Source organism: Hemiscyllium ocellatum, chromosome 8 (genome assembly GCF_020745735.1).
Source record: "Hemiscyllium ocellatum isolate sHemOce1 chromosome 8, sHemOce1.pat.X.cur, whole genome shotgun sequence".
NCBI lineage: Eukaryota > Metazoa > Chordata > Chondrichthyes > Orectolobiformes > Hemiscylliidae > Hemiscyllium > Hemiscyllium ocellatum.
The window spans coordinates 85181522-85204419 of record NC_083408.1 but is presented as its reverse complement, the minus strand read 5'-3'; positions in this window follow the sequence as shown (position 1 = coordinate 85204419).

The window sequence follows — 22898 nt, the reverse complement described above, 5'->3', positions numbered from 1 at the left end:
TTAATGGTAAGGTCCTAGGGAGTGTTGCTGAACAAAGAGACCTTGGAGCGCAGGTTCATAGCTCCTTGATAGTGGAGTCGCAGGTAGATAGGATAGTTAAGAAGGCATTTGGTATGCTTTCCTTTGTTGGTCAGCGTATTGAGTACAGGAGTTGGGAGGTCATGTTGCGGCTGTACAGGACATTGGTTAGGCCACTGTTGGAATATTGCGTGCAATTCTGGTCTCCTTCCTATCAGAAAGATGTTGTGAAACTTGAAAGGGTTCAGAAAAGATTTACAAGGATGTTGCCAGGGTTGGAGGATCTGAGTACAGGGAGAGGCTGAACAGGCTGGGGCTGTTTTCTCTGGAGCGTCGGAGGCTGCGGGGCGACCTAATAGAGGTTTACAAAATTATGAGGGGCATGGATAGGATAAATAGACAAAGTCTTTTCCCTGGGGTTGGGGAGTCCAGAACTAAAGGGCATAGGTTTAGGTTGAGAGGGGAAAGATATAAAAGAGACCTAAGGGGCAACGTTTTCACCCAGAGGGTGGTACGTGTATGGAATGAGCTGCCAGAGGATGTGGTGGAGGCTGGTACAATTGCAACATTTAAGAGACATTTGGATGGGTATATGAATAGGAAGGGTTTGGAGGGATATGGGCCAGGTGCTGGCAGATGGGACTAGATTGGGTTGGGATATCTGGTCGGCATGGACGGGTTGGACTGAAGCGTCTGTTTCCATGCTGTACATCTCTATGTCTCTATGACTCTATGACTGAAAACAAGAATGGAGCATCATCTCTTTTGTGAATAACTGCATTTATATTAAAGGAATACATATTATTGATGATTAATCTTCTTGTTAGTCATTAATATGCACCTACCTTGATGCCATGATACCAACAGATGCAGAGGAAAGTACTAGTACCAGGTTGGCTACAGAGAGACTTTGTTCATTCATAGTTTCTTTAATGCATTACTGTCAGGTAGCAATTGTGTCTGTCTTACATACAAATATCATTGAAATACTTGTCAGTCACTCCTACTATTTTTTGCATGCCTGGCAGCATTAGTTGGAAAGGAAATCTTGCAGTTCCATTCCTTCAGTGTTTTAGCCAAGGCAGTTAGACCATCATGACAATGTTCATAAAATGACAAAAAAAATGGCAAATCAGTCAAAACAGACTACTTTAAACCTGTGATATGTAATTGTAACAAATGAAAGATGAGCATTCTCTCAAATGAAGTAATTGAAACTCACTTGTGACTTCATTAATGTATAGCACCATCCGCTTCCTCACATTTCAACTTCTGTATAGCTTATATTCTGTGCATCCAAAATGACATGTGGTCAGGAGCATTACGTGGTTTTAGGTAGCGTGTGAGCCAGCGTGTTGTACTTTGTGCACAGCCATTGTACGCTGATGCAAAATGTGGTTATTAAAATTCAACACTGCATAAAATGAAGCACATGATCAAAGCCAAATGGCGACTAATTTTAGCTGGTATTTAGTTAAATAATATCCAATGCATCACTGTAGAGAAAATAAATTGCTTTAGATCATAGTAAATAAAATTTACAATTAATAGTAGTGTGAAGAACTTCCCTTGACAATTGATATGGGTTTAGGTTTATTCAGGGTGTTAACTCCCCTAAAGGTGGTGTTCAGTCAGGATCCTGGCATTATCCAGTTCACTTTATAGCAGGTTTGAAGGGAAGTGGGGAGCCCGGCGCAATGTCATTTAAGGTACTTAAATATAATAATTAAAATTGAGTTATGCTTCATTCAAGGATTCCAGACTTAGACAATGAAACTGTTTTTCCATTTGAGTAAAGCTCACCAGGGTCAATGGGAGGGTTGTTATTTCAATGAAGTTCATGGCCTCGGGAGCCTTTAATCATTGAAAACAAAAGAGCTTAACCATGGCTCAGTGAAAAGCTCCTGCACACAGCATTCTTTCTCAGGGAGTGTTTTCAGCACGGAACAAGTGACTGCCAGTTTTTGACAGTCATTTCACGTGTTGTGTATTTGCCTTCAGCTGTATCTTCCTTCTGCAATGGCATGGGAACAACCTTCGGTAGCTCCACTCACCACCTCTGATATAGAACAAGAGGAACTGCAACGCCAATAGTTTCAGCTGCCTTGTCCTCAGCAGATATACTGTCCGATAGGGCAGAGGGAATGAACCTAGAGGTTATGCTCCAAGGAGCAGTAGGGTATGCACACAGAGGGTCATCTTTCACATGTTTTAAGCACAGTTCCTCAGGGAGGCTTGGTTTTCACAGCAAGTCATTATTGGTTTTGCAACAAGATCTTCTGTCTTGTAGATCATATGGAACTACATTCTCAGTAGCAAACATGATACCTAAACCTTGGAGGCCACACTTTCGGTCTCTATGTCTCCCAAATTGTGGATTATCTCCTCCTTAAAAGAAAGTAAGTAAAGAATTATATCTGGTAGTAATGTCTTATTTTAATATTTTTGCAAGGGAAACGTAATGAATGGGCATGAGAGAGAGCAATGAGGATGAATATGTGTATTAACTGTCCAGACTGGAATGTGAGCTGCCTGCAGAGACATAAACTGCAGCTGGTTTTGTTGAATGTAATGCAAGGGAATGCTAGAAATCAGATCATAGAGCTTGACAATTGAAATTGTAACACCAATCATCTTTCCCATCCCCACATCCCTATCACCTGCTCCCCCCATTAAACTCCTGGATCCTCTAAATGCACTGATTCTAGGTTGAAGGGATCAGACCTCTGCTGCTAATTTCCTTGGCTCCTCACATTTACAGCTATTTGGTTAAACAAGTTGTCTCTTTCTTCTCAACTTTGGAAAGAACACCTCACTGCAGTCCCTCAGATTCTGCTGCAGGACCTTCAATGACAGTATTGGATCCTGGGAGCAGTCTTCCCAGAACTCTTCTCCTCTGCTGTGTGTGCTGCAGCATTCAAACTCCATTTTCAGCTATTCTAATCCGTGCCAAGGTCTATTTTATTAGCTATTCCTTCCTTTGATGAAATTGATGAACCACCTCACCCATGCTCCCTGACTGGTAGGGGAACTAAGAGGCAGGCATCCTATACTGTAGCTCAGCGAAGGAGACTTAGAAAATGCCATGAAGCTGATAAGGAATTACCAATCTACTCATGAAAGATGCTGCTAAAAGTGGAGGACCATACTTTAGAATATTTTGCTCAATATCTTTTCTTCTGCTTTTTATAGTCCGATTTAAAGATTTTTTTCCAATCTAACTCACAGTTCTTTAATAAGCTATTAGGAATTTTAGCAGTTTAGATTTGTGAGGCAATTGTATCAAAGAAAACTGAAGTGAATTCTTCTCTTGCTCAAGTGTACACTTGTAACCGGTTGCATGGATTCAAAGATTTATGAATTGGACACAATCCAGTAAAATTCAATTGTTAAATCTATTCTGCTGATGTAACTTGTCAAACTTTGGATCTGATAGAATACATAAATATCCATGCAGAATGTCAAAACAAAATCAATCAAATTCCCTACTTCCATCAGTGGCATAATAAATGTTATTGGGCAGGGACTGACTGGTTGGTTAATTCGTGAGTCAAAACTGGTGTCTGTTTGGCAGTAGTCATAACTATATTTGCCAAACACAGTTTGATATTTTCATGGGCCAGAAGCAACACTGATGAAAACCAATGTCAGATGAATAATTTTTTTCAGGTGCAGGCAAGAAACCAGGAATTGTAGATTGACCATCTGTTTTTTAAGCCTGCCCAATTTTGGAAAGTTGGCTGGGTGTAAAATGACCACCCATGCACAAGGTGAAAAATTAACCCTTAGGGATTGGGCACTCCACAAATTCAAGGACATTGGTTAGACCACTTTTGCAATATTGCGTGCAATTCTAGTCTCCTTGCTTTAGGAAGGATATTGTGAAACTTGAAAGGGTTTTGAAAATAATTACAAAGATGTTGCCAGGGTTGGAGGGTTTGAGCAATAGGGAGAGAGAGGCTGAATAGGCTGGGGCTATTTTCCCTAGAATGTCAGAAGCTGAGGGGCGACCTTATAGAGGTTTATAAAAGCATGAAGGGCATGGATAGGGAGAATAGCCAAGGCCTTTTCCCTGGGTGGGGGAGTCCAAAACTAGACACCATAGGTTTAAGGTGATAGAGAACAGATTGTAAAGTGGCAACTTTTTAATGCAGAGGGTGGTGCATATATGGAATGAGCTGCCATAGGAAGCTATGGAGGCAGGCACATTTACAACGTTTAAAATGCATCTGGATTGATATATGAATAGGAACAGTTTAGAGGGGTATCAGCCAAATGCTGGCAAATGAGATTAGATTAATTTAGGATATCTGGTCAGAATGGACAAGTTGGACTGAAAGGTTTGTCTCCATGCTGTGTGTCTCTATGACTCTAAGTATTCAAGGTTCAACAATAAGAGCACTTCCTAGTAGGACTGAAAAACTATTTTCTAATCAACTTGTTCAGAGCTGTTATCACACAAGTGCCTAAGTGCTATATAATGGCTATTGCTCCTGTTTCCTCTTCCAGGGTATTATCCACATAGGTTAACTTAGAAGGACTGAAAAATTATTTCAGTGGGATACCAAAACTGTACCACAGAACTGAAGGCAGTTTGAAGATCTCTAGGTCATTATTGCTTTTATATGAAGCTTGTTCCTAACCGCCTTAGACTGGGACTGCCGTAGTGTTAAGGGTTTAGATGGAGAGCAATTTGTTAAGTGTGTACACAAAAATTTTCTGATTCAGTATGTGGATGTACCTACTAGAGAAGGTGCAAAACTTGACCTACTCTTGGGAAATAAGGCAGGGCAGGTGACTGAGGTGTCAGTGGGAGAGCACTTTGGGGCCAACAACCATAATTCTATTAGATTTAAAATAATGATGGAAATGGATAGACCAGATCTAAAAGTTGAAGTTCTAAATTGGAGAAAGGCCAATTTTGACAGTATTATGCAAGAACTTTCGAAAGCTGATTGGGAGCAGATGTTTGCAGGTAAAGGTACGGCTGGAAAATGGGAAGCCTTCAGAACTGAGATAATGAGAATCCAGAAAAAGTATATTCCTGTTAGGGTGAAAGGGAAGGCTAGTCAGTATAGGGAATGCTGGATGACTAAAGAAATTGAGGGTTTGGTTAAGAAAAAGAAGGAAGCATATATAAGGTACAGACAGGATAGCTCGAGTGAATCCTTAGAAGAGTATGGAGGCAGTAGGAGTATACTTAAGAGGGAAATCAGGAGGGAAAAAAGGGGATATGAGATAGTTTTGGCAAATAGAATTAACGAAAATCCAAAGGGTTTTTACAAATACATTAAGGCCAAAAGGGTAACTAGGGAGAAAATATGGCCCCTCAAAGATCAGCAAGGCAGCCTTTGTGTGGAGTCGTAGAAAATGGGGGAGATACTAAACGAGTATTTTGCATCGGTATTTACTGTGGAAAAGGATATGGAAGATATTGACTGTAGGGAAATAGATGGTGACACCTTGCAAAATGTCCAAATTACAGAGGAGGAAGTGTTGGATATCTTGAAACGCATAAAGGTGGATAAATCCCCAGGACCTGATCAGGTGTACCCTAGAACTCTGTGGGAAGCTAGAGAAGTGATTGCTGGGCCTTTTGCTGAGATATTTGTATCATTGATAGTCACAGGTGAGGTGCTGGAAGACTGGAGGTTAGTAAGTTTGCAGATGATACCAAAACAGCGAAGACGGTTACCTCAGATTACAATAGGATCTTGATCAGATGGACCAATGGGCAGAGAGGTGGCAGATGGAGATGTGAGGTGCTGCATTTTGAGAAAGCAAATCTTAGCAGGATTTATACACTTAATGGTAAGGTCCTAGGGAGTGTTTCTGAACAAAGAGACCTTAGAGTGCAGGTTCATAGCTCCTTGAAAGTGGAGTTGCAAGTAGATAGGATAGTGAAGAAGGCGTTTGGCATGCTTTCATTTATTGGTCAGAATATTGAGTACAGGAGTTGGGAGCTGAAAATGTATTGCTGGAAAAGCGCAGCAGGGCTCATGCCCGAAACGTCGATTCTCCTGGTCCTTAGATGCTGCCTGACCTGCTGCGCTTTTCCAGCAACACATTTTCAGCTCTGATCTCCAGCATCTGCAGTCCTCACTTTCTCCTACAGGAGTTGGGAGGTCATGTTGCGGCTGTACAGGACATTGGTTAGGCCACTGTTGGCAAATTATGTGCAATTCTGGTCTCCTTCCTCTCAGAAAGTTGTTGTGAAACTTGTAAGGGTTCAGAAAAGATTTACAAGGATGTTGCCAGGGTTGGAGGATTTGAGCTATAGGCAGAGGCTGAACAGACTGGGTTTGTTTTCCCTGGAGTGTCAGAGGCTGAGAGGTGACTTTATAGAGGTTTACAAAATTATGAAGGGTATGGATAGAGTAAATAGACAAAGTCACTTCCCTGGGGCTGGGGAGTCCAGAACTAGAGGGCATAGGTTTAGGGTGAGAGTGGAAAGATTTAAAAGAGACCTAGGGGGCAACTTTTTCACACAGTGGATGGTACATGTATGGAATGAGCTGCCAGACGATGTGTTGGAGGATGGTATAACTGGAACATTTAAAAGGCATTTGGATGGATATATGAATAGGAAGGGTTTGGAGGGATATGGGCCAGGTGCTGGCAGGGTGGGATTAGATTGGGTTGGGATATCAGGCCGGCATGGACACGTGGGACTGAAGGGTTTGTTTCTATGCTGTACATCTCCAAGACTCTATCAATGTGTTGCTTTTAAAGACAGTATGCTTGCTGTATCAGACCCTGCAGAGATATTGGAGATAGTGAGAACTGCAGATGCTGGAGTCAGAATGGATAAAGAGTGAAGCTGGACAAAGCACAGTAGGTCAAGCAACATCAGAGGACTTGGGGAGTTAATGTTTCGGGTCAGAACCTTTCATCAGGATGGGGGAAGGGGGAAAGGGGCTGAGAAATAGGGAGGGGGGTGAGGCTGGGGAAAAGGTAGGTGGGTTGGCGATAGGTGGATGCAGGTAGGAAGTGGCTGTGTTTGGTCAGTGAGGAGTGTGCAGAGGAAAGGAAGGAAGATGAACAGATAGGATCAGGTTAAGGGGGCAGGGTGGAGAGGGAGGGCTGTAAGGTGTGGGATTTGGAAGCTGGTGAATTCTATGTTAAGGCCATATTGTTGTAAGCTCCCAAGGCAGACAATAAGGTGTTCTTCATCAAGTTTGCATTTGACCTTGTGTTGACTGTGAAGGAGGCTCAGGATGCACATGTCATAGTCATAGAGGCATAGAGATGTACAGCATGGAAACAGACCCTTTGGTCCAACCAATCCATGCTGACCAGATACCCCAACCCAATCTAGTCCCATCTGCCAGCACCCGGCCCATATCCCTCCAAGCCCTTCCTATTCATATACCCATCCAAATGTCTCTTAAATGTTGCAATTGTACCAGCCTCCACCACTTCCTCTGGCAGCTCATTCCATACACGTACCACCCTCTGTGTGAAAACGTTGCCCCGTAGGTCTCTTTTATATCTTTCCCCTCTCACCATAAACCTATGTCCACTATTTACCCAATCTATGCCCCTCATAATTTTGTAAACCTCTATAAGGTCACCCCTCAGCCTCCGACGGTCCAGGGAAAATAGCCTCAGCCTGTTCAGCCTCTCCCTATGGGGGGAGTTAAAATAGATGGTGACTGGAAGGTAGGTTTGATTGGAGTGTACCGACCATAAATGTTCCCTGAACTGCTCCGCAAGTTGGTGCTCAGTCTCTCCGATGTAGAGGAGACCACACTGAGAGCAAGAGATGCGATAAATCAGGTTAGAGGAAACACCAGTGAATCTTTGCCAGACTTGGAATGATTCTCTGGGGCCTGAGACAGTGGTGTGAGGGGAGAAGTGAGGCGAGGTGTGGGGCAGGTTTCTCCCCTCCTCCAGCCACAGGGGAAGGTTCCAGATGTGGAACGGGAGTTGGTGAGAATTGTGGACCTAATGAGGGAGTTGCAGAGGGAATGGTCTCTGTGAAAAATGGATGGGGTAGGGAGGAAAATATCATTTTGGAGGTGGGGTCAGACTGCAGAAGTGGTGGAGGATGGTGCATTGGACATGGAAATTAGTGGGGTGGAATGTGAGGACCAGGGAGACTCTACCTTGTTGTGGTTTGGGGTTTGGTTTGAGAGCATAATTGTAGGATGGAGGAGATGTGATTGAGGATATTGTTGATCACGGGGGAGGGGAAATTGCAGTCCTTGAAATAAAGGAAATCTAGGATGTCCTGGAATGGAATTCCTCATCCTGGGAGCAGATATGGTGGAGGCAGAGGAATTGGGAGGATTGGGATCACATTTTTGCAGGAAGGGGATGGGAAGAGGTGTAATCAAGGTATCTGTGGGAGTCAGTGGGTTTGTAATAGATGTCGGTGCTCAGTTGGTTACCTGAGATGAAAACCAAGAGGTCTAGGAAGGGGAGTGAGGTGTCAGAGATAGTCCAGATGGATTTGAGGTCAGGGATGGAAGGTGTGGGTGATGTGGATGAACTGTTCGAGCTCTTCATGGGTGCACAAGGCAGTGCTGATACAGTCATCGATGTGGCAGAGGAAAAGGTAGGGGATGGTGCCAGTGTAACTGCAGAAGGACTGTTCCCAGCACCCTACAAAGAGGCAAGCATCGCCCCTGCAGAGATGCTCCCTACAAAGGACGTCTTCAGCTATTTATACCCTGGCATGTCTTCTTTCACTCAACACCATTAATAACTTACATCTCTCATGCTAGTCAGTCCATCCTATTGAATATCAAATCCACCCTGCATCTAAGACATCAGACCCTGAGTTAGCATAAAGAAGAAATGTTAGATGACAGCAAAGAAAAACTTGTAAGGTCACATTGAAAGGATCAAGTGATTTTAGTTTTTTGTGAATAGCTGTGACAAATCTTAGAAATATCTATATTTGAAAGAAGGACTGCTAGATATATGGCATTACTATACAGCACAATACTTTGCTGTTGAGAATTAGAATTCACTAGATAACTACATGAAGAAAGTACTTTTATTCAGACTTTCAGTTGATAAAATGAAGCAGAGTTTGATGGTGTCTGGTTTCCAAATTATAGTCTCTATTCATCTGTCATCGATAGACAAATAAGTCTAGTCCTCAGCTGTTGCCATTACACCTACTTCCTGTTTTGCATGGGCCAGAACTGCAGCACTTCCAACTTCACTTGCATCTGTCTGGCTTATCTACCATCAATCCTCATCCTGATTACAAAGTTATGGAGGACATAACATATTTTCACCATTGAAGAAATGGGTTCGTGCAAAAATTGCAAGACACCATCCAGTCAACAGTATCTTCCTTGCAAGTTTTTATTTTATGAAAATAGTTCTAGGGATGAGGGACATCAGCTTTGTAAATAGATTAAATTAAACTGGGGCTGTGCTCCTTAGAGAAAATGTTCAGTGTAGTTTTGATGGAATTTAAAATCATGAGAGGTCGCAAATGCGTAAATAAAGAGGATTTATTTTCCCATTACCAGAAGGTTTGAAAAATATGGGACACAGATTTAAAGTAATGGGCATAAGAACAAAAGGCAGCATAAGGAAAAAGCAATTTATGCAGCAAACAATTAGGAACTTGAATTCACTGTCTGAAAGTGTGATGCAGGAAGACTCAAATGTGGGTTTCAAAAGATGATGGAATAAATGCCAGAAAACAATTATGCAGGGCTACAGATGAAGGTCAGGGAAGTAAGACTGGCTAAATTGTTCTCTCAGAGTTACTGAACAGATTCAATATGCTGAATGGCTTCCTTCAATGTTGTATCCATTTTTTGATTTACCGTGTTTTCATGTGTGCAGCATAATGATATGGGTGCTTCAAGAAAGTCATACTACAAGCTATGGAAGAAGCGTACAATCTTGTTAGTTGGTAGCCATCTTTTGTCTCATCTGCAATAGAGCTGAGACACTGGATTGAGCAGTGTGGAGGGAGTAGAGGATACTTTTCTCTGTATCTAACCTTTTTTAGTACCTTTCCTGGAAATGCTTGATGGAGACAGTATTGAGAGAACTATACTCTGTAGCTAACCCCATGCAGTACCTGTCCTGAGAGTATTAATAGGACTGTGTAGAGGCAGCTTTACTCTCTATCTAACTGCTTCCAACATGTTGTGAATGCGCATCAAGAAGCTGTGCTTTTCAGCATAAATGGGTTGCAACAACAACTTAATTACTTAACTTTTATTCATGCAGCATTTTTAAATCAAAGCCTCTCACAGGAATAATACAAAGTAAGCTTTGACACCAAACCACATCAGGAAATATCATAGCATATGACTACTAGCTTGATCAAAGAGGCATATTCTAAATAGTGCCTAAAAGGAATAAAATAAGATTGAGATTTGGAGGGGTTTAGGAAGGGAATTCCAGACCTTGGGGCCTCAGGCAGCTGAAAGCATGTTGACCAAGTTCCAGCAATTAAAATTGGAGATGTGTAAAAACCTAGAAATAGCAGATAGCAGATGTTGGGGGGCTGGAGCAGATCCCACAAATAGGGAGGGAGCGGTTAGGGAAAGATTTCAAGCTAAAGACGAGAAATTGTAAAATTGAGGCGCATCTTAAATGGAAACTAAGGTAAGGATGTGCAAAGGAGTACTGAACAAATGAGACTGTGTGTAAGGAAGAATATGTATAGCAGAGTTTTAGATCTCCTCAAGCTTATGAAAGGAAGAATATGGGAAAACAGCTTGCAGTGTATTTGAATAGGCTAGTCTAAAGGCAGAGGGTATGTCAAGTGCTGTCACAGGAGTGGAAATGAGTCATCTTATTGATGATTCTGAATGTTTGTACCAGAGTCAAAATATTAACTCTGTTTTTCTCTCTCCATAGATGCTGGCAGATCTGCTGAGTTTCTCTAGTATCCCCTGCGTTTGTATTTTATTGATGGTGTGGTATGTGGTCAGATGTTCAGTTTGGGGTCAACTGTGACATCAAAATTATGAATGGTCTGCTTCAGCTCACAGAATTGCCATGGAGAGGGATGGACTTGTCAATATTGAATTAGAGGTGACTTCTGCTCATTCAGTACTAAACATTAGAGGTCTCTGATAATTTAGTAACAGTGGAATACTTTAAAGATACGATGCTGAGGTAGAGCCAGATGGCATCAGCATACATGGGAAAATTAACACAGTGTTTGGATCTTTAGAGTATAGGAGGATTTCATGCCCAAGTATAAACACCCATATAATCAACCACCACAAGATGTCAGGGGCAGTTCTGAAAAATACAATCACTCATTGCTTCTTTCAAATGAGAGTACTATCAAATTGTATAAATTAAACTGACCTAACAAAGAAGATATCATGAACGAGTTGGACCGAAGAGTTTGTTTCTGTGCTGTACATCTCTATGAAGTGGCAGATGGAGTTTTTTTCAGATAAATGTGAGGTGCTGCATTTTGGGAAAGCAAATCTTAGCAGGACTTATACACTTAATGGTAAGGTACTAGGGAGTGTTGCTGAACAAAGAGACCTTGGAGTGCAGTTTCATAGCTCCTTGGAAGTGAAGATGCAGGTGGATAGGATAGTAAAGAAGGCATTTGGTATGCTTTCCTTTATTGGTCAGAGTATTGAGTACAGGAGTTGAAAGGTCATGTTGCAGCTGTACAGGACATTGGTTAGGCCACTGTTGGAATATTGCGTGCAATTCTGGTCTCCTTCCTACCGGAAAGATGTTGCAAGACCTGGAAATGTTCAGAAAAAATTTACAAGGATGTTGCCAGGATTGGAGGATTTGAGCTATAGGGAGAGACTGAATAGGCCAGTGCTCTTTTCCCTAGAGTGTCAAAGGCTGAGGTTGACCTTTTTATAAGTTTTTAAAGTCATGAGGGTCATGGATAGGGTGAATAGCCAAGGTCTTTTCTCTAGATTTGTGGAGTCCAAAACTAGAGGGCATACATTTAAGATGCGAAGGGAAATATTTAAAAGGGACTATAAGGGATAGCTTTTTCAAGCAGAGGCTGGTGTGTGTATGGAGGAAGTGCTGCCACAGGAAGTGGTGAAGGCTGGTACAATTACAATATTTAAAAAAGCTTCTGGATGGGTGTATAAATAGAGGATTTAGAGAGATGTGGGCCAAATACTGGCAAATGGGACTACATTATTTTTGGATATCTGGTCAGCATGGATGAGTTGGACCTAAGAGTCTGTTGCCTTGCTGTACAGTCTATGATTCTATGACTATATAATATCATGGAGATGCTGGATAACATTCTGGCAATAGTACTTGTCACAAAGCTAGTCCCATTTTCTCTAAAAGCTGTTCCTTGGCTCAAGGAGTCTCTGTCCTTGATTTTTTCAGAGGGGCAATAAACTGGGCTGGGCTCCGATCGGTCTGATTTGGTACAGAGATGAAAAGGATTTTGAGAGGCCTTTTGTTTATGTGCAAACAGATGAGACTTCAGGTGAACATGATCATGTTTTAGAAGTGACTTGTATAATGAAAGTGGAGTGGTCAACTCTTTAGCTGAGCTGAGCAGTTTTAGTTCAGTCTTGAACTGGGAAGTCAACAGGGAGCTGTGTGGGAACTCTCTCTCTTTTCTGCCCTTCAACTTCAACTTGTAAGCATGTGTTCCATTTATACTGGGTTTTAAAGGGAGTTTGCTTATTGGGACTGTTATGTATATTCAGAACAGCATAATTAAATCCAGCTGGATAGGCTGAGTTCTGTAGGGGTTCTTTATTCTGTTCTTTGTTTTCATTGTGTAATTTTGTGAATAAATTTTTGTTTGTTTTAAAATCTAGTCGTTGACCTAGCTTGCTTACTCTGGGTAATTTTCACTGTACACTTACCAAAGTAAATTACAAAGTTATGGTCAGGGGCTGCCTGCTTAAGAATGTTTTGAGTGGTCTGGCCTAATCCATAACAGATTGGGGGCTGTTTGCGGGATTTTAAACCGCGAGTGGTAGGTGCTAGTATCTTTATTTCAGGTGTTGGTTTGGTTGGGTAGACAAAGCTTGGGATAGTAATGGCTTTTTCAGTCGCCAGAAGTTTTCTGGATGTGGATGCGGTGACTTTGGAAGGTTTGCAAAAAGTGAATAAGACCAAGTTGCAAGAATTAGCAGAGAAGCTGGAATTGGAACTGCCTGCTTCTATGAGGAAAGGAGAGATAATTACAGCAGTAGCTCAGTATTTGAATTTGCTGGAGAAACCATCAGAATTTATTGAGTTGGCAAGAATTCAATTACAAATGATGCAGCTTGAGTTAGAATCGAGAGATAAGGAAAGGGCAACAGAAATGAAAGAGTTTGAGTTATGATTAAAAACAGAAGTGGGGGAAAAGTAGAGAGCAGAAAAGAAAAAGAGAGTTTTTAAACTTCAAAAACTGACACTTAAAAAGGAAATTCAGCTTAAAAGGGTGGAGATAAAAGCTGAGGGTAGGCTTAGTGAAGAAGAAAGTGAGGATGAGCAAGACTCTGGTAGTCAGAAGACTAGTGAGAAGCTGTTTAAGTATGATTAGACTTACAGTGTGGAAACAGGCCCTTCGGCCCAACAAGTCCACACCGACCCGCCGAAGCGAAACCCACCCATACCCCTACATTACCCCTTACCTAACACTACGGGCAATTTAGCATGGCCAATTCACCTGACCCGCACATCTTTGGACTGTGGGAGGAAACCGGAGCACCCGGAGGAAACCCACGCAGACACGGGGAGAACGTGCAAACTCCACACAGTCAGTCGCCTGAGTCGGGAATTGAACCCGGGTCTTCAGGCGCTGTGAGGCAGCAGTGCTAACCACTGTGCCACCGTGCCGCCCTATGTTCAAGCATTGCCTACATTTGATGACAAGGATGTGGAAGCCTTTTTCATCTCATTTGAAAAGTTAGCTAAACAGATGCAGTGGCCAGTGGCAATGTGGGTTTTGTTGATCCAAACAAAACTTGGAGGTAGGGCTAGTGAGGTATTCACATCCCTGTTAGAGGAGGTATCTGGGCAGTATGAGGAGGTGAAAAAAGCCATTTTAAGTGCTGATTTGGAGATGCCGGTGTTGGACTGGGGTGTACAAAGTTAAAAATCACACAACACCAGGTTATAGTCCAACAGGTTTAATTGGAAGCACACTAGCTTTCGGAGCGTCGTTCCTTCATCAGGTACAATCACCTGACAAAAGCTCCGAAAGCTAGTGCGCTTCCAATTAAACCTGTTGGACTATAACCTGGTGTTGTGTGATTGTTAACATTTTAAGTGCATTTGAGCTTGTACCAGAAACCTATAGGCAATGTTTCAGGAATCTAAGGAGGGACCCTGGTCAAACCTATCTTGAGTTTGAAAGGATCAAACAGAGTAATTTTGATAGATGGATAAGAGCTTTGAAAATCGAGCAAATCTATGATGCCCTTAGAGAGGTAATCATTTTGGAGGAATTCAAAAATTCACTGCCTGAAGTAGTGCGAACTCATGTGGAAGAACAGATAGAAATTGGGGCAAAGAGAAATCCTCATGTGGAAAGGGAAAGGTAGATCTCAGTGAAGATCATAAGGATAACTTACCACAGCGTAAAAAAGAAACCCTTGAGAGGGACAAAGAAGTTAAAAAGCTCTGGTGTTTTCATTGTAGTAAAATGGGCCACACGAAATCACAGTGTTGGTGGGCTAGGAGAAAACCAGATGTAGGAAAACCAGACAAGCTTGGAAGTTTTGTTGGACTAGTAACAAAAAGCACCATGGAAGTTAGACAACTGCCTCAGAGTGTATAAGATGATCAGAGGTTGATTGAGGAGGAAGTGCCAGATGTGCTTAAAAAATATACATGCCATGGTAAAGTTTATTCACAAAGGCCAGGAGTAACAGGCAAGGAGGTTACAAATATTAAGGGGCATATGATCCTCTCAATGTATAATGCTGAGGAATAAGGAGATATGCACTCCTGAGAGACTGTTGCCAGAGAAGGTACTGGTAACAGGAATTCATGGTGCTCAGATATGTAAAGTGAAGCTAGAGAGTCCAGAGAAGAGTGCAAACTTGTGGTAGGAGTACTGAGCAAACTGTCAGATCTAGGAATACAATTTGTCCTTGCAAATGATATAGCTGATTCACCGGTCGGTGTGGTGCCTATTCCAGTTGAAAAGCCAGTGGAGATGCAGGCAACTGAAGGCATGGAAATGTTTATCCAGGAATTTACCCTGATTGTGTGATCACAAGATCACAGAGGCACAAGCTGAAGCAGGAGAGATCAAAAGGCACAGATAATGAGGCTGACACAGTATTATCCGAAACTTTCTTTGATCAGATAAGTGGAGCAGAGAAGGAGCAAATAGGTAAACATACAAGTATCTTTAGCTCTGCTGAACTGGCTGAATTACAACAGAAAGTTGTGGAGTTAAAACAGTTATATCAACAGGTATTTACAAAGAAAGAAAGTGAATGTATTCTTGTGTGTTATTACGTAACAAATGATGTCTTAATGAGGAAATGGAGACCATCATACATTCAAGCAGATGAGAAATCAAATTGTTTTGCCAGTAGGGCAAAGGAGGTTCTGTGAGTGGCAAATGAGCTACCAGTTGGAGGTCATTTAGGGGTGAGGAAAACACAGGCTAAAATAGAAAGACATTTTTACTGATGTAGTTGAATTTTGCCAGACGTGTCAGACATTTCAGCTAATTGTAAAACCACAGGCAGTAATAAAACTTGCGCCTTTAATACCAATTCCAGCATTTGAGGAATCTTTTACAAGAGTCTTGATTGAGGTCCCCTACCTCAAACAAAAAGTGGGAATAAGTATTTGTTAACAATAATGATTGTGTCGACTAGATACCCAAAGGCAATCCCATTATGCCACATCACAGCCAGAAGGGTTTAAAAGAATTACTTAATTTTTTTTACTAGATGTCGACTACAAATAGAGATCCAGTCAGATCGAGGATCAAGCTAAACGTGAATTTGCCAAAGCCCAAGTCACCTTCCTAAGCCATGTTATTAGACATGAACAAATTGCCCCACAAGATGCAAAAATTGGTGAATTTCTCACACCGTCTACTAAAACAGCAGCACGACTGTTCCTGGGGTTGAGTGGCTTTTACCAAATGTTTGTGCTAAACTTTAGCAGTGTGGCTGCTCTACTCACTGAATTGTTAAAAAAAGGGCAAGACTTTTCAGCAGACAGTGGACTGTCAAAAGGCATTTGACAGCTTAAAAACTGTGTTAGCCGCTGCCCCAGCATTAGCCACATCAGATTACACGAAGCCTTTTAAGGTGGCTATCGATGCCAGTGATGTGGGTATCGGTGTGGGTATCTTGCTCCTGCAAGAGGATCATGAGGGAACAGAAAGACCCATTGGGTATTTTTCCAGGAAGTTGAACGTTTATCAACAGAAATATTCAACGGTGGAGAAAGAGACTTTCAGCTTGGTGTTGGCATTAAAGCATTTCAGTGTTTATATTACCAGCAATGCATCTGAGACAACCATATACATAGATCATAACCCATTGACATTTGTGGAAAAATTTAAGAACAAAAATGCCAGACTGTTTATATGGAGCTTGTTGTTGCAGCCATTCAGTTTGACAATTGTGCATGTGGCAGGTCGCAAAACCTGATTACTGTTGCATTATTGAGACTCGAATGAGATAAGGAGGCATTCGGTGGTGGGTGTACTGTGGCCTGAGTTTGTGTGTGGTTGTGCATGTTTGCATGTTTATAGTTAGTAAAGTGTATATCTGTATTTAGACTACTAACCAGGTTTGAAGGGTTAAAAATGAAGCCATCTTTTGGTAGTGATGATTCTTTTTCTTTAAGTGAGGAGGTGTCACAAAACTGTTCCTCGGCTCAAGAGTACTTTGTCTTTGACTTTTTTTCAGAGGTGCAATAAACCGGGCTGGGTTCCAATCAGTATGGTTTCTTACAGAGATGAAAAGGATTTTGAGAGGCCTTTTGTTTAAATGTAAAAAATGAGACTTCAGGCGATGAGCAGAGAGATCTCGGTGTCCAGGTACACAGACCCTTGAAAGTTGCCACCCAGGTAGACAGGGTTGTTAAGAAGGCATACAGTGTTTTAGCTTTTATTAATAGAGAGATCGAGTTCCGGAACCATGAGGTTATGCTACAGCTGTACAAAACTCTGGTGCAGCCACACTTGGAGTATTGTGTACAGTTCTGGTCACCGCATTATAAGAAGGATGGGGAAGCTTTGGAAAGGGTGCAGAGGAGATTTACTAAGATGTTGCCTGGTATGAAGGGAAGGTCTAACAAGGAAAGGCTGAGGGACCTGAAGCTGTTTTCATTGGAGAGAAGAAGGTTGAGAGGTGACTTAATAGAGACATATAAGATAATCAGAGGGTTAGATAGAGTGGACAGGGAGAGCCTTTTTCCAAGTATGGTGATGGCGAGCACGAAGGGGCATAGCTTTAAATTGAGATGTCAGAGGTAGTTTCTTTACTCAGAGAATAGTGGGGTATGGAATGCTTTGCCTGCAACGGTAGTAGATTCACCAACTTTAAGTACATTTAAGTCGTCATTGGATAAGCATATGGACGTACATGGAATAGTGTAAGTTAGATGGGCTTCAGATTGGTAAGACAGGTTGACACAACATCGAGGGCCGAAGGCCCCGTACTGCGCTGTAATGTTCTATGTTCTATGAAAGTGGTCATGATTTAGAAGCGACCTGTATAATAAAAGGGGCATGGTCAGCTCCTTAGTTTTAGTTCAATCTTGAACTGGGAGGTTCAACAGGGAGTGATATGGAAACTTTCTCTCTTTTCTGCCCTTCAACTTCAACCTATAAGCATGTGTTCCATTTATACTGAGTTTTAAAGGGAGTTTGCTTATTGGGACTATTGTGTATATTCAGAACAGCATAATTAAGTCTAAGTGGATAGGTTGAGTTCTGTAGGGGTTCTTTATTCTGTTGTTAGTGTCTCATTATAATTTTGTGAATACATTTTTTCTGTTTTAAAATCTAGTAGTTAAACTAGCTTTCTTACTCCAGGTAATATTCACTGTACACTTACCAAAACAAGTCTGGGGCTGCCTGGTTAAGAATGTTTTGAGTGGTATGGCCTAGTCCATAACATACTGAAGGCTTGTGCTCCAGAACTCGCTGCTCCCCTAGCCAACCTGTTTCAATACAGTTACAACATTGGCATTACCTGACAATGTGGAAAATTATTGAAAGGGATGACAATGGATAGGATGTAGCAAACATTTAGAGTACATGGAGGAACTATAATAATTGTTCATTCTTGTCTGGCACAAAAATTAAACAGTAAAGGTGGCCTAACCATGACTAATAAGGAAAATCAAGGATAGAGTTAGATCCAAGGAAGGGGCATACAAATTGGTCCCAAAAAATGTAGCAGACCTGAGGATTGGAGTCAGTTCAGATTTCAGCAAAGGAGGACACAGTGACTTAATAAGAGGGAAAAGAGAGTTAAAAATCACACAACACCAGGTTATAGTCCAACAGGTTTATTTGGAAGCACTAGCTTTTCGTGTGCTGCTCCTTCATCTGTTGGTTGTGCAGTATAAGATCGTAAGACACAGAATTTCTAGCAAATATTTAGAGTGTGATATAACTGAAATTATATATTGAAAAAGACCTTGCTTGTTTGTTAAGTCTTTCATCTTTTAGAATGACCATGTTGGTTTGAGTTCTTTCATATGTAAATCACAAAACCTTTTTAAAAGTTACATTCTCAAGTGAACTTTAACAATTAGTGTCATATCGGTCCAGAATAATGCATTTAAGGTGTGAGCTGCCCTGTGTGAAGCTGTCTGTGTCACAATGGTCAGACTGATTCTAATCTAAAAAAAACAGATTTACTGAATCTTACATGGATTCATGCAATTTTTGAGCGAAGTAAAATGCAATCCTGGAAGTACAAATTTACTCCACAAACTTATATCGAACAAAGAACAAAGAAAATTTACAGCCCAGGAACAGGCCCTTCAGCCCTCCAAGCCTGAGCCGATCCAAATATACTGTCTAAACCTGTCGCCCATTTCCTAAACATCTGTATCCCTCTGCTCCCCATCTACTCACGCATCTGTACAGACGCATCTTAAATGAATCTACCGTACCTGCCTCACCCACCTCTGCTGGCAACACGTTCCAGACTTTGTGTGCAGTAATTGCCACGTGTATCCTCCTTTAATTTTTCACCTCTCACTTGAAAGCATGACCTCTCGTTATTGAATCCTTAACCTTGGGGAAAAAACTTGTCACTATCCACCCTGTCTGTTTGCTTCATGATTTTGTAAATCTCAATCAGGTCCCCCCACAATCTCCTTATTTCTAATGAAAACAAACCTAACCTACTCAACCCCCCCTTCATAGTAGCACATTCCATGCCAGGCAACATCCTTGTAAACCTTCTCTGTAATGTATCAGAACTGTACACAGTATTCTAAATGCGGCTGAACCAAAGTCTTGTCCAATTTTGACATGATTTACTAGCTCTTATACTCGATACCCCATCCAATGAAGGCAAGCATACTATATGCCTTCTTGACCACTCCATCCACCTGTGCAGTAACCTTCAGGGTACAATGGACCTGCACTCCCAGATCTCTCTGTCCATCAACTTTTCTAAGGCTCTTCCATTAATTATATAATTTGCTCAAGAATTAGTCTTGTCTAAATGCATCACCTCACATTTGTCTGGATTGAAATCCATCTGCCACTTTTCCGCCCAACTTTCCATTCTATCTATATCCTCCTGTATTCTCTGACAGTCCCTTATGCTTTCTGCTACTCCACCAATCTTCATGTCATCTGCAAACTTGCTGATCATACCAACAGTGCCCTCTTTCAGATCATTTATGTATATCACAAATAACAGTGGCCCCTACACTGATCCCTGTGGAACACCACTGGTCACCTTTCTCCATTTTGAGAAACTCCCTTCAACTACTACTCTGTCTCCTGTTGCTCAACCAATTCTTTATCCACCTAGCTAGAACACCCTGCACACCATGTGACTTCATTTACTCTATTAGTTTACCATGGGGAACCTTATCAAACGCCTTACTGAAGTCCATGTATATGACATCAACAGCCCTTCCTTCATCTATCAACTTGGTCACTTCCTCAAAGAACTCTATTACGTTGGTAAGGCAAGATCTCCCCTGCACAACACCATGTTGCCTATCACTGATAAGCCCATTCTTTTCTAAGTATAAATGGATCCTATCCCTCAGTACCTTCTCCAGCAATTTTCCCACTGACATCAGGCTCACTGGTCTGTAGTTACCTGGAATATCCCTACTACCCTTCTTGTACAGGGGGGCAACTTTTCAGTCCTCCAGCACCTCACCTGTATTTAAGGATGCCACGAAGATATGTCAGGGTCCCAGCTATTTCCTCTCTCACGTCTCTCAGCAATCTGTCCTGGGGATTTGTCCACCTACATAACCTCTAGCCACCCAACACATCTTCCCTACTTATGTCAATGTGATCCAGACTAATCAAACTTCTGTCTCTAATCTCAAGATTCATCATGTTCTTCTCCTCAGTGAACACTGATGCAAAGTAGATTAGAGTGGTGCTGGAAAAGCATAGCAGGTACAAGCAAGCACACTGATGTAAAGTAATCATTCAGATTCTCACCCATTCTCTCAGGTTTGACACACAGCCTTCCTTCATTATCCTTTAGTGGACTAATCCTTTCTCTAGTTACCCACTTGCTTCTTATATAAGAATAAAATGCTGTGGGATTCTCCTTAATTCTGCTCGATAAAGCTATTTCATGACCCTTTTAAGCCCGCTTGATTCCACTTTTAAGACTTGACCTACTTTTCCGATATTCCTCCAGGGCCCATTCTGTTCTTAGCTGCCTCGACCTAATGCACCCTCATTATTTCTCAGCTCCACCTATAAAGCCTCACTACCCAAGACCTCTATAGTGTCCTCTTTTAGCACAGCCGTGATATCATCCCTGACCAGCAATGCATCTCGACCCCTCCTTTTACTTCCCTCCCTGTCCTGTTTGAAGCGTCTATATCCTGGAACATTTAGTGTATGTGTGCATGTGGCTGTGTGGGTGTTGGGGGAGTGGGGTTATGAGTGTCTGTGAGAGAGTGTGTGTCAGTGTGTGAATGTGAGTGTAAAGGGGTAGAAGTCTGTGAGAGGGTGTGTGTGTGAGTGCGGGAGTGTATGAGTCTGCAGGGGTGTGTGTGTGTGTGTGTGTGTGTGTGTGTGTGTGTGTGTGTAGTACAATGGGTCACAAGGTCCCGATTGAGGATATCCCCATGGGTACCGAAGCTGGCTATCAGAATGTAACCTTTTAAACTTTTAGCGATTTACATATGAAAGAACTGAAACCAACATGGTCATTCTAAGAGGTGAGAGATTTAATAGGCAATACGTGCAGGAGTAGGCCATTCTGCCCTTCGAGCCTGCACCACCATTCATTATGATCATGGCTGATCATCCTCAATCAGTATCTTGTTCCTGCCTTATCCCCATAACCCTTGATACCACTATCCTTGAGAGCTTTATCCAACTCTTTCTTAAATGAATCCAGAGACAGGACCTCCACTGCCTTCTGTGGCAGATCATTCCACACACCCACCACTCTCTGGGTGAAGAAGTTTCTCCTCATCTCTGTCCTAAATGGCCTACCCCTTATTTTTAAGTTGTGTCCTCTGGTTCGGGACTCACCCATCAGCGGAAACATGTTTCCTGCCTCCAGAGTGTCCAATCCTTTAATAATCTTATACGTCTCAATCAGATCCCCTCTCAATCTTCTAAACTCAAGAGTAAACAAGCCCAGTCGCTCCAATCTTTCAACATAAGATGGTCCCGCCATTCCAGGAATTGACCTCGTGAACCTACGCTGCACTCCCTCAACAGCCAGAATGTCTTTCCTCAAATTTGGAGACCAGAACTGCACACAATATTCCAGGTGCGGTCTCACCAGCGCCCTGTACAGCTGCAGAAGAACCTCTTTGCTTCTGTACTCAATTCCTCTTGTTATGAAGGCCAGCATGCTATTAGCTTTCTTCACTACCTGCTGTACCTGCATGCTTGCCTTCATTGACTGGTGTACAAGAACACCCAGATCTCTTTGTAATGCCCCTTTACCTTCCCCCCACCCCCACTCTCCTCTAGCTTATCTCTCTACGCTTTAGGCTCTCTGCCTTTATTCCTGATGAAGGGCTTTTGCCCGAAACGTTGATTTTACTGCTGCTCGGATGCTGCCTGAACTGCTGTGCTCTTCCAGCACCACTAATCCAGAATCCATTTAGGTAGTAATCTGCCTTCCTGTTCTTGCCATCAAAATGGATAACCATACATTTATCCAGGTTAAACTGCATCTGCCATGCATCTGTCCACTCACCTAACCTGTCCAGGTCACCCTATAATCGCCTAACATCCTCCTGACATTTCACCCTGCCACCCAGCTTTGGATCATCAGCAAATTTGCTGATGTTACTATTAATACCATCTTCTATATCATTAATATATAATAAAAAGCTGCGGTCCCAGCACTGATCCCTGCGGTACCCCACGAGTCACCGCCTGCCATTCCAAAAGGTAGCCATTTATCACTACTCTTTGTTTCATGTCAGCCAACCAATTTTCAATCCAAGTTAGTACTTTGTCCCCAATACCATGCACCCTAATTTTGCTCACTAACCTCCTATGTGGGACTTTATCAAAGGCTTTCTGAAAGTCCAGGTACACTACATCCACTGGATCTTCCTTGTCCATCTTCAGAGTTACATCCTCAAAAAATTCCAGAAGATTAGTCAAGCATGATTTCCCCTTCATAAATCCATGCTGACTCTGACTTATCCTGTGACTGCAATCCAGATGTGTCGTAATTTCATCCTTTATAATTGACTCCAGCATCTTTCCCACCACTGAGATCAGACTAACTGGTTTATAATTTCATGCTTTCTCTCTCGCTCCTTTCTTA